This window comes from Passer domesticus, chromosome 5 (assembly GCF_036417665.1).
Source record: "Passer domesticus isolate bPasDom1 chromosome 5, bPasDom1.hap1, whole genome shotgun sequence".
Lineage (NCBI taxonomy): Eukaryota > Metazoa > Chordata > Aves > Passeriformes > Passeridae > Passer > Passer domesticus.
The window spans coordinates 29,578,898-29,588,464 of NC_087478.1; positions in this window are offsets into that span (position 1 = coordinate 29,578,898).

The window sequence follows — 9,567 nt, forward strand, 5'->3', positions numbered from 1 at the left end:
ATTTTCAGTCCTGTTCAGGAACCACTAACACTACTGCTAACTATTAAGAGGAAAAAAACATCAGCTTTTTCTCCTAAATTTCTGTTAAGCTGGCAGAAATTTTAAAGCTATAAGAGATGTTTATTTATTTCTGAAACGTGCTAGCGATATTTTCATAGAGTTTTGTAATGATTAGGGAATTCTATCTAAAACGTAGCCATGCAGAATTCAAACATCTGACATCTACCTGGGAAAATTTATATGGCAATCAGGTAATGGCAAGTACAAGGACAAGCCGAAACAGACTTGCTCAAGCTACACCCAAGCAGGGGTCTATAAGCATATGTGTGCACAGGTTCTGTGAGAAAGATTAATAAAATATTTCAGTGAAAAAGATGGTAAAAAGGTAAATGAAAAAATATATTATTTTTAAAGAGCTTTTTTTGCCATTTTTATAAAAAGGAAATGGTCATGTTTTCCTTAGTTATATGTTCTGCTCTTACATGACAGTCTTAATTGTATCTAGATAGTCTTATAAACAAATAATTCTACATGAGCCAGAACAAAGAAGGACTTGAAAAGGACTTGAAGTTTCTGCTTGTAGACTCTTGCTTTCAGTAGCAGGTAATACTAAGACTCTTTTTATACTATGTTAAATATTACTGTATCTAGTCTGTTTTCCTATCTCTACTTGGCATAAATTTAGATTTTTAACTATCTTTTTGTTTTATGCAAAGCATGAATTACTTCTTTCTGCCATCATCTATTATTCTTTATGTCTTTTCCATTTTGTTTTCACTTCCATATAGTTTTACTCTATTTTGCCCAGAAAAGTCATGGAAACCTGTCTTTGGAGTTATTTAGCACACCACCAAGTGTGATCCAAAGAAACCTGCTCTATGTTGTTTAATTTAATTTTGAAATTGCCCTGTGATGATCAGGGTGTTGGAACAAGTGGTCTCTAGGCTTTCTCTGCTGAAGGTTTCCTCAGGTTTGTGATGGTTAAGATTGAAAAGGCATCAGGAATGACAGCTTCTCTCCAGAGGGTCTGTTGGTGTGGTCCCTTCACTGAAATAGAGGACACTAATCATTATTCACAACCATCACACAATGACCACATTTGGACTGCTAGTTTACATGAAAATTAATCCACCTTTACTGGCATATTTACATTTCTGTAATATTGCTGTCTGTTTAGAATCAACACGTTTTATTGGAAAGTAAGAAAAGGACTTTTTTTTCAATATAGTATGTTTCAGTGTTCTTTTGTGTAGTTTAGAAAAGTTGGCAATGTAACACTGTTTACAGGATGTATTTAAAACTACATAAATTGAGTTTCATTTTATGATGGAGCATAAATATGAATTATGCAACTGGTGGCTCTTCTTAAAAATTCTAATTTAGCATTAGGAAGTTAGCTGTAAATTCTAATTTCCCATCTGCTCACCATGTACCTACCACTTCTGGAGAAGATAAATGAGATTATTTGCCTTACCTAATACAGAAATAAACTATCATTCAAAGACTCAGACTTATTAGGAAAGATTTGCTAACTCTTTAGAAAAGACTCATAACTAACTTTTAAGTATCAGTACAATGTAAGCAGAAACATATTAAAAATTGTTCTGACACTTTAACTTATGATATGAAACGAAATATCTTGTTGTGTCCATAGCAAAAATCAAAGAGCTTACAAATGTTGAACTTTAATTTTAGTTAGTGAAGGATGAAAATACAAAAATTATAAGAAATTAGAAAAAGAAAAAACCCATAAATTTCACTGGAAAAAACCACTGGTAAGTCAGAAGAAAGTATCTCTATTGAGTCATAAATATGAGTAAGTCAGAAGAAAGAATCCAGATTAAGTAATGAAAACTACCATTTTTACAAAATCATTTGTCTCAGACAGCAAAATACGTAGGAAAGGGCTAAAAAGATTTTAGCTCACGACGTCCCTACTTTATAGCACAACAGAGAGCCACAGAGAGCTCCTCATGCAAATTCTTTAAAATATCGGCACAAAGTTTGGCAAAAGCCAGACTGTCACAATGCTCTTTGTAGTGAATCTCAGGGGCCTCCACTCCTGCACACTTTATTCACAGGTGACTTGATGCAAACCAGAACTGAAAAATAAGGAGCAGGAAGGCAGTAGAGCCAAGTACCACATGAATGAAATAGGAAGTCTGCAACCTTCACTGAGCTGCTACAACCTCTGGCAGACTCTTCCCACACAATTTTGATGTTCCACAAGCCTCTGTGAGGGCTTTAAAGCCTTGACTTGAGGCTCTCATCAACTCTTCACAGTATTTGCCCTCAGAAATGCACACACAATTTGACTGAACATGGTATGGATGTCTTCTCTAGGAAAAACCCCAGATACAAACTGGACTGCACACAAAAGCAGGCAGCAATGTGCAAAGGGCTTTCACTCTGACCAGCCCAACCTATTCCATCTGCCTTTGAAAGAATTGCATAACCAGTGTAAAGCAAATACTGCAACCAGCCTTTTTTTTTCCCCTAGAGGACCTGGTTTTGGTAGAAGAGAATATGTCATCATATATGAAGCTCTCTGAATGACAATTTAAAAAAAATCTAGGTCTATGAACTCAGGGCAATTCCAGCCTTACTGCAGGCAATGTAAAACACGGACTTAGACTTGGGGTACTCTCTCTGGCTTCACTGCAAAGACTAAGCCTTTCAGCACACACACGCTATCAAAATCTGATGGGACCCAGGAAAAGGACTTTGTCTGCCTTACTCTCCATATAGGTTACACCTCCAGGACTGGAAGCAGCTGGCAATGCCAATGTTTTAGATCCTAACGTTTTGGCACTCATTCAACATGCAGAAGAGCCAAATGACGCTTTCCTCATGGGACTGCTTAACATGACACTTACTATCTCCTGGGAAAATATATTAATTTTTGGCCTTATGGGTAACGGCCGAAGAAGTTCATCTCTATGTGCTTGATGAAAACATTCTTAGACATGTTCCTGCCTTGTTACCATATCAATTATCTCCTGGCCTTTTCCTATTCCATAATGATGCAAGCAATGGGAAACCCACGGAGGGTTTTGCAAATTGCTGTCTCCACCTTTTTCTCTCCCATGTTCAAAGCAAAATAAGATACAGCTTTAGCTTCAAGCAAATGTCAATACAAGCTAGCTAGGCAGAAGACAAGAGTCTGCAAAACAGGGGGTAGAAAGAAGTGATGCATTGTGTACTGTGAAATTTGGAAATATTGCCAGTCTCATGACTTTTTAGAGTTTCTAATTTCATTATTCTCTTTCAAAAGAATTTATTGTGAGAATGTATTTTTTAGACTGAGAAGGCAGAAATAGGGGAAGAAGGGGAACAAGTTTAATGATAGAAGTAGGAGAGAACGTGACACAGTAGAGTCTGTGAAACGCTGTCAGATTTTGGCAACTTTGTCACTAGAACTGTCAGGGATTTTTCAAGCAGAAATCAATTTAATAAGAAAATGTAAATTTATTGGACAAGGAATCTTTCCTAATATTTTTTTTTTCTTTTACAGTAGTTCAATGGACCCTAGTTTGAATCTAGTAGGATTCTTGGCAACCTAAGAGCATTTGGCTCCAGAGCAGGGCCCAGCAGCTGGTCATGCCTTTGAGGAGCCAGTTTGTCAGGGCAGTCTTTCTGTTGAGACACCCTGAGTGAGAAGCAATGCTTGAAAGTTCTTGGCAGAGCTTATTTGATTATTCTCAGCTTTTCTGCTTCACATCACTGAAAGATGGTAGGAAGACATGGAATACTATTAAGCTTTGCCCAGTTCTGTACATTGGTATGTATGGATGAAAGTCACCAGGGCCCTCTCTTGTGAGGAAAGTCTCTGGGGACTCCTCCCAAGTGTTGCTGCTCAGGTTTGCATGTCATGACACACACCAGTGAGACTTGTGCATATACAATTTCTGGTCCTTTTTTAAGTGAAACAAAAAAGCTGACAGGTATCATCCTGCATCAAACTGAGTAAAGTCTAAGGTTTTCCTCCCTTCTCCCTTCATCATTTTGCAGACTTTTGCAGTCTTTTGCTTGCAAATTCACTGCATCTTATATATACATACTTGTACATATTTGTGTGCATGTGTGTATATATATATGTATTATTTAGCTTGATCATCATACAAATAGCTTTTCTGTTTGAGGGCTAGACTAGATAAAATTAAATTTCTATGTCATTTGAATAATCTACTTGCTATTAAAACTAAATTCAATTCTTTGAGAGAACCAGCACACTTGAATCCAGCGAGATTTTAGCACAATCCATATTTCCTGGGGAGTGTATTGTTCTCGGTAAATCCACCACACTGAATATTTCAATGCAGGAACCGACCTTCGTTTTATATGGGATAAAATATTTCTTTGACCACTAGGGGACAATGTTGCTCTTCACTTAATTCATTTGTTCTGGTGACAGTGGTAAAGTATTTTACACTATTTTTAGCAAACTTGAGTGTTAAAACTGGTTTCTTTAATACAAAAGAACACTTTGCCTCAGCATCTACAGTACTTCCACAATGCATACTCTCATTTGAAACAATCAAAATATTTCTGTTTTAAAGAGGAATCAAAACCAGGCTTATTAGTGTGACATTCACTTTATTAGCGTACTGTTAAATGTGAAATTATATTAAGTAGCCAATTCTATTTTGGAACAAGGAAACTAGCTTGCTTTATTTCTCTGTTCTGTTACTTTTGGGGTATGGGGGGGTTTTGTTTGTTTGTTTTATTTTCCTTTGGGATAGAAAGGTATTTGGTTGAAGAGCTCATCAGTAAAGAAGAATTAGGATCAATTGATAATGCAGTCAGATGTGTACATGTACTGCATAACCCATCCTCTCTGTGCCCTGCTCTGAGGCTCTAATTTGTTATTGAAGTTCCAACTTGCACAGTTATTGAAATGCATAGTTTCTAGTATGTGAGAAGCAGGAGAATTTGAAAAGAATACATAATGATTCTAAGAAAAAAAATCTGAGAAATGCAATAGGAATTTAAAATTATTTTACTTAATAAGAAATTTATTATTAATTTTCCAAATATGTTTAATTATCAAGGCAAGCAGCTTTGTTACAATAGAGAAAAATATGAAATCTCAACAGATAATGCACGTCTACCCATGCATGAATTAAAAAGAAAATAAAAACCAAATGGAAATTAGTTCAAAGTATTAACCCTCTTTTTTATTCCGCTACCTTGAATCACTCTTTTGATATTATGTTTAACATAGAGAACATCCACAGATTTCAGCTAGCTCAGCTGTGGAGAAAGAGACTATTGAGTGTAACTGAGGCACATAATAACAATTCCAGTCATGGCAAATGTTTTATGTGTCATAATTACTAGCTTTTTTATTATTCCTTACGTCAATAATACATTTTGAGTATTTTTTTCACCATCACCTTTTAAAAGTTTAGTTAAGTATTTACCTCTTTTCCTTGGTTACATTGAGTACACTAATATAGTTCAGACCTGCAGCAAATCATTAGGGGTACAGATTCATGCAGTTCTTCTTTGAAATACATCTCATCAGCAGAATTCTTTGGTTTTTTTTCTGTGTTTTCCCCCAGAATTGCTGAGCCTTTGAGCAGACAATCTCCACCTAACTTCAGTGGAGGAAACTAGCATGTTTCAGAGGATGCTCAGATACACAGGTGCTCTGAATGCAGATACCCAGTCATTTAAACAATCTGGTCCTAAAAGGTATCCAAAATCAGCAGAGCCAAAGTTTCCAAACAGAAGTCTAATTTGCAGCAAATATTAACTTAACCAAGTCAAAAGTAACAGATGGTTCTGTTGGTTTTAGTGGTAATTTTTTTCTTAAGGTTTGGATAAAAATCAGGCATTGAAACCCAGGACAACCCTCACCTCAGCTGTTATGTAGGGACACATGAAAAAGAAGTACAAGGCCTTGAAGTAAAACAGACACCACAGTGATTAAAGCCAGGCCTACATAATGTTTGTTAGTACCTCGTCTGTGTATGCTTGTAATTTCTTATCAAAGTCTCTTAGAGCACTTGTTTCTAGTTGTACTTAGCTATTTTACTGCATGGAGGAAAAACCTCACATTATCTTAGCTTTAAATGAGGACACTAGAAGCAAGAAGGAAGAGTTTCTGAAACACACTCAGAAATTGTGTAATGGAGCTTGAAAATAACACAAAACACTGAAGTAAACAACATGGTTCCACATCCACTAATCCAAAAGATATCAAACTCCCAACTTTTTCAAAAAGCTGCCTGATGTAATTCAGACATTGGCAACCTATAGTCACACACAGAGCCAAATCCTCTGTGTGAATGGATCTGCGTAGTGCCATCACCAGCTGAATTCTCCTGCTTTGCACTGTCTTTCCACAGCACTTTCTGAATCTGACGATAGGATTATTGACAAAATAATAGTGTGTGTATACCTGCATAGTAATAATGTATACCTGCATAGTAACTCAGAATCAGTTGTATACCGTGAAACTGGTGACAATGTAATTGAGGTAGCTCCTTGAAAAACATCATAACTTCTCAGTAGCTGATTTTGCTTTCTAATTATAAAATGCTGTTTCCAGGGTCATCAGAACAAGGAGCTGATCTTTACTCATATTAATGACTACAATATTTAGTTATAGAAAATGTTTTATTTTACTCTTGAGGAATAAGATGGCAATGGCTTAACGAACAAATAAAGCAGACAGGTTCAGCGAAGTGTCATTAGGTAACGCTAATTCTAAGTTTTTAATTATCCCCTGTTTAAAATAAAATAATCCTTGATGATAGAAAGTTTAATTTGGAAGGAGGAAAGAGTCTTCTACTCAAGCACAAATACCAGAAGTGCAGTTGCAAGCTGTGAGACAGGATTTTGATCAAATAACTTGAGAAGGAATAATTTCAGAAGCTGATCAACATAGACCAGTGTACTTTAAAAGAAGGAGCAGACAGTGGTTTTGCCATCTGTAGCCTATGGGGAAGCAGCTGATGTTTTGGGGCTCAGTCGTGGAAGACGTTTAACACTGGAATTTAAATCATGCTATCTGGAAAGCTGTCATAGAGCAGGGACATCAAATGTGGTCAGGAGTTCTGGCAGGTGGAATTCATGGTGCTACAAACTCAGTGAGAATCTAAGCAATGTTTTGTGTGTCTTTCAGAACAGAAATAAGCTAATACAACCTTGTGGCTGGCAATGAAAAAGAATGTCAATGTGGGGGGCACAGCTCAGTATCATTTATTCAAGTCTCATGAGATGCATTCAGAACAGCCTGAAATGCAAGACAATGAAAATTAGTAAGAAACAAGATACAAAGGCACAGTCAATTATATACAGGATATTAGAATATGAATGATTCTGCCTTATTTGTGTTATCTGCATATAAAAGCAAAATTGCAATGTGCCTCTCTAGAATCTAATATTAGTTGGAGTTACATCTACTCTTGTCTTTTGATATTTTCATATCTGTTTTGCCAGCTATGAAAATAACAGAGGACGTAGTTGTCATTTCCAAATTAAATCATAAATTGAACCCTAGCAGCTCTGCCTATGAACTACAGATGACAACACCAGTTCATTCTGACTGTTGTGAAAGGGATATGCTAGAAAAATCACTAGTTGGCCTATTGCAATTCATAAATAATCTTCTTAGTCAAGATTCTTTCCAGGTCTTTTCTTGAAAAAGGGATGTATATTTTGGCCTGCTTGTAATAGAAGTATATTCAGAGACAAGTAAACTGGCAGGTGCTAAATATATTACCCAGATGTTGACAAATATGCCAAAGTAGGGAGTTTAGTGCTGAAGTTTAGAAACAACTTCTAAACAAAGAAAAAAACTAATTTACATGAAAATGGGAATCCAAAGGTTAGTCTCATAAAGGTTTGCATTCAGCTCAGGACTTGACTGTTGTCTGATCGTGGTCAAAGCAGGGATAAAATTCATGTTCTCTACGTTTGGATGTCTTTAATATTCAGACATCTATGCTGTGCAAACCAGTGAAAAGAATGTTTTGTAAAGAGACAGATTTTATAATCTCTTCAGAATCAATGGAAAGAAATAGGTATTTCTGCTGCAGTATTCAATTGGTCTGTTTTCAATGTCTATATCAGAAGATGAATCACAGCCTTGATGTGCCCAAGTGGCTGTCTGCACTGTAGACATATAAAATAGATTAGATTAATCTTGCCAAAGTAGGTTTTTTGCTAAAGTCCCCTAAGGATTTTGATCTGATAAATGACCTCTCAGTGTGTCTTTATGTACATCTAAAAAATCAAGGATACCCAAACCATCTTCAGGTGTCTGCTCTTTATGTAATAGCCTAATTAGTTATTTATTTATTCAGGAAGCTGGAAACCACCCAAAATTGCCCAAACCTCAGCTATGTGTGGTTTATTCACCTGTTCTTACAAGGAAGTATACATACTCATAATATAAGTAGTGCTGACTGATGGAAACATCTCAATTCCTATTTTCAAGGAAAGTCACAATGCAAACAATAATTTTAACTTCATATAGACAAAATTAGCAGAATTCTGTAACTTGTGGTTGGTGTAATCTCTGTTTTATGGTACCTTTCGTGTTTTCTCTACTATGTGGCCAGGCCACTTCACATTTGTTCTGGTTTTTGCTGACAAGAATGTTTCTGTATTTCATACTAAAAGAGTCATTGCATGAAAAGCAGTCTGTCTGTCCCATGTCCCACCTGTTCTTGTGCTCTCATTGCAAAGTGGGCATCTGTCAGAGGTGGGATCCATCCCACAAGCTTCCAAAAGCTACATGCTGTAAGAAGAGGTGGGACTTTTCAAAATTCCATCTCAAACTATTAGGTATAATTTCACTTTGTTCCCAGTGACCAGGAAGCACCTTGGTTTCAGTCTGCTTCCCTGCTTGGCCATGAGAAAACCAGTCCTTAGCAGCAAAAAGGAAACGTGGCTTTTTCCTCTCCAGGAATGGACAGGCTACTTACAGCAGGTCCTGACTCTGCCCCAGCATGGAACTACTTGGCAGCTTTTGACATAAAGGCAAAAGTAAAACCAAGAAATTATTTCCTCCCTGTCCTTTCCCTCATGTTACCATCTAAAATTCTATTTTTCCTCTGTCACAAGAAAGTGTGTACTGCTGAAATATTAAAATAACATCAGTCATTTGTGTGAATAATTGTGAAGATTCTAATCTTCAATTATTCAGAGTTATCCATTCAATTTGATCTTTAAATTCATACTGTTTGGACAAGAAGGATAGCATAGGCACAGTATTTTCCATTTTGTTATTTCTCTTTCACTTCCTGAAGCTATTGAATATACACACATCTTAGAAGGAAAGTGATTACATGATTAAAAATGTAAAGGTCATCTGTTTAAGGCTAAGACTTTTGCCAGAAAGAAGAGGTTTTCATGAATTTTAAAATATACACTAGTTAGAATAGCAAATAGAAAACAGAACTATCACTAATAATGGAAATCAACAATTTTTACTGTGCCAAAGGCTTTTTGAAGTTACCAAATTAAAAAAAAATATTTACCCCAAACTGCTATTCTTTAGGAAATATTTAACCATTAAATTCTAGAAAAAATCTGAGTTTGGGAGTTCAGGTT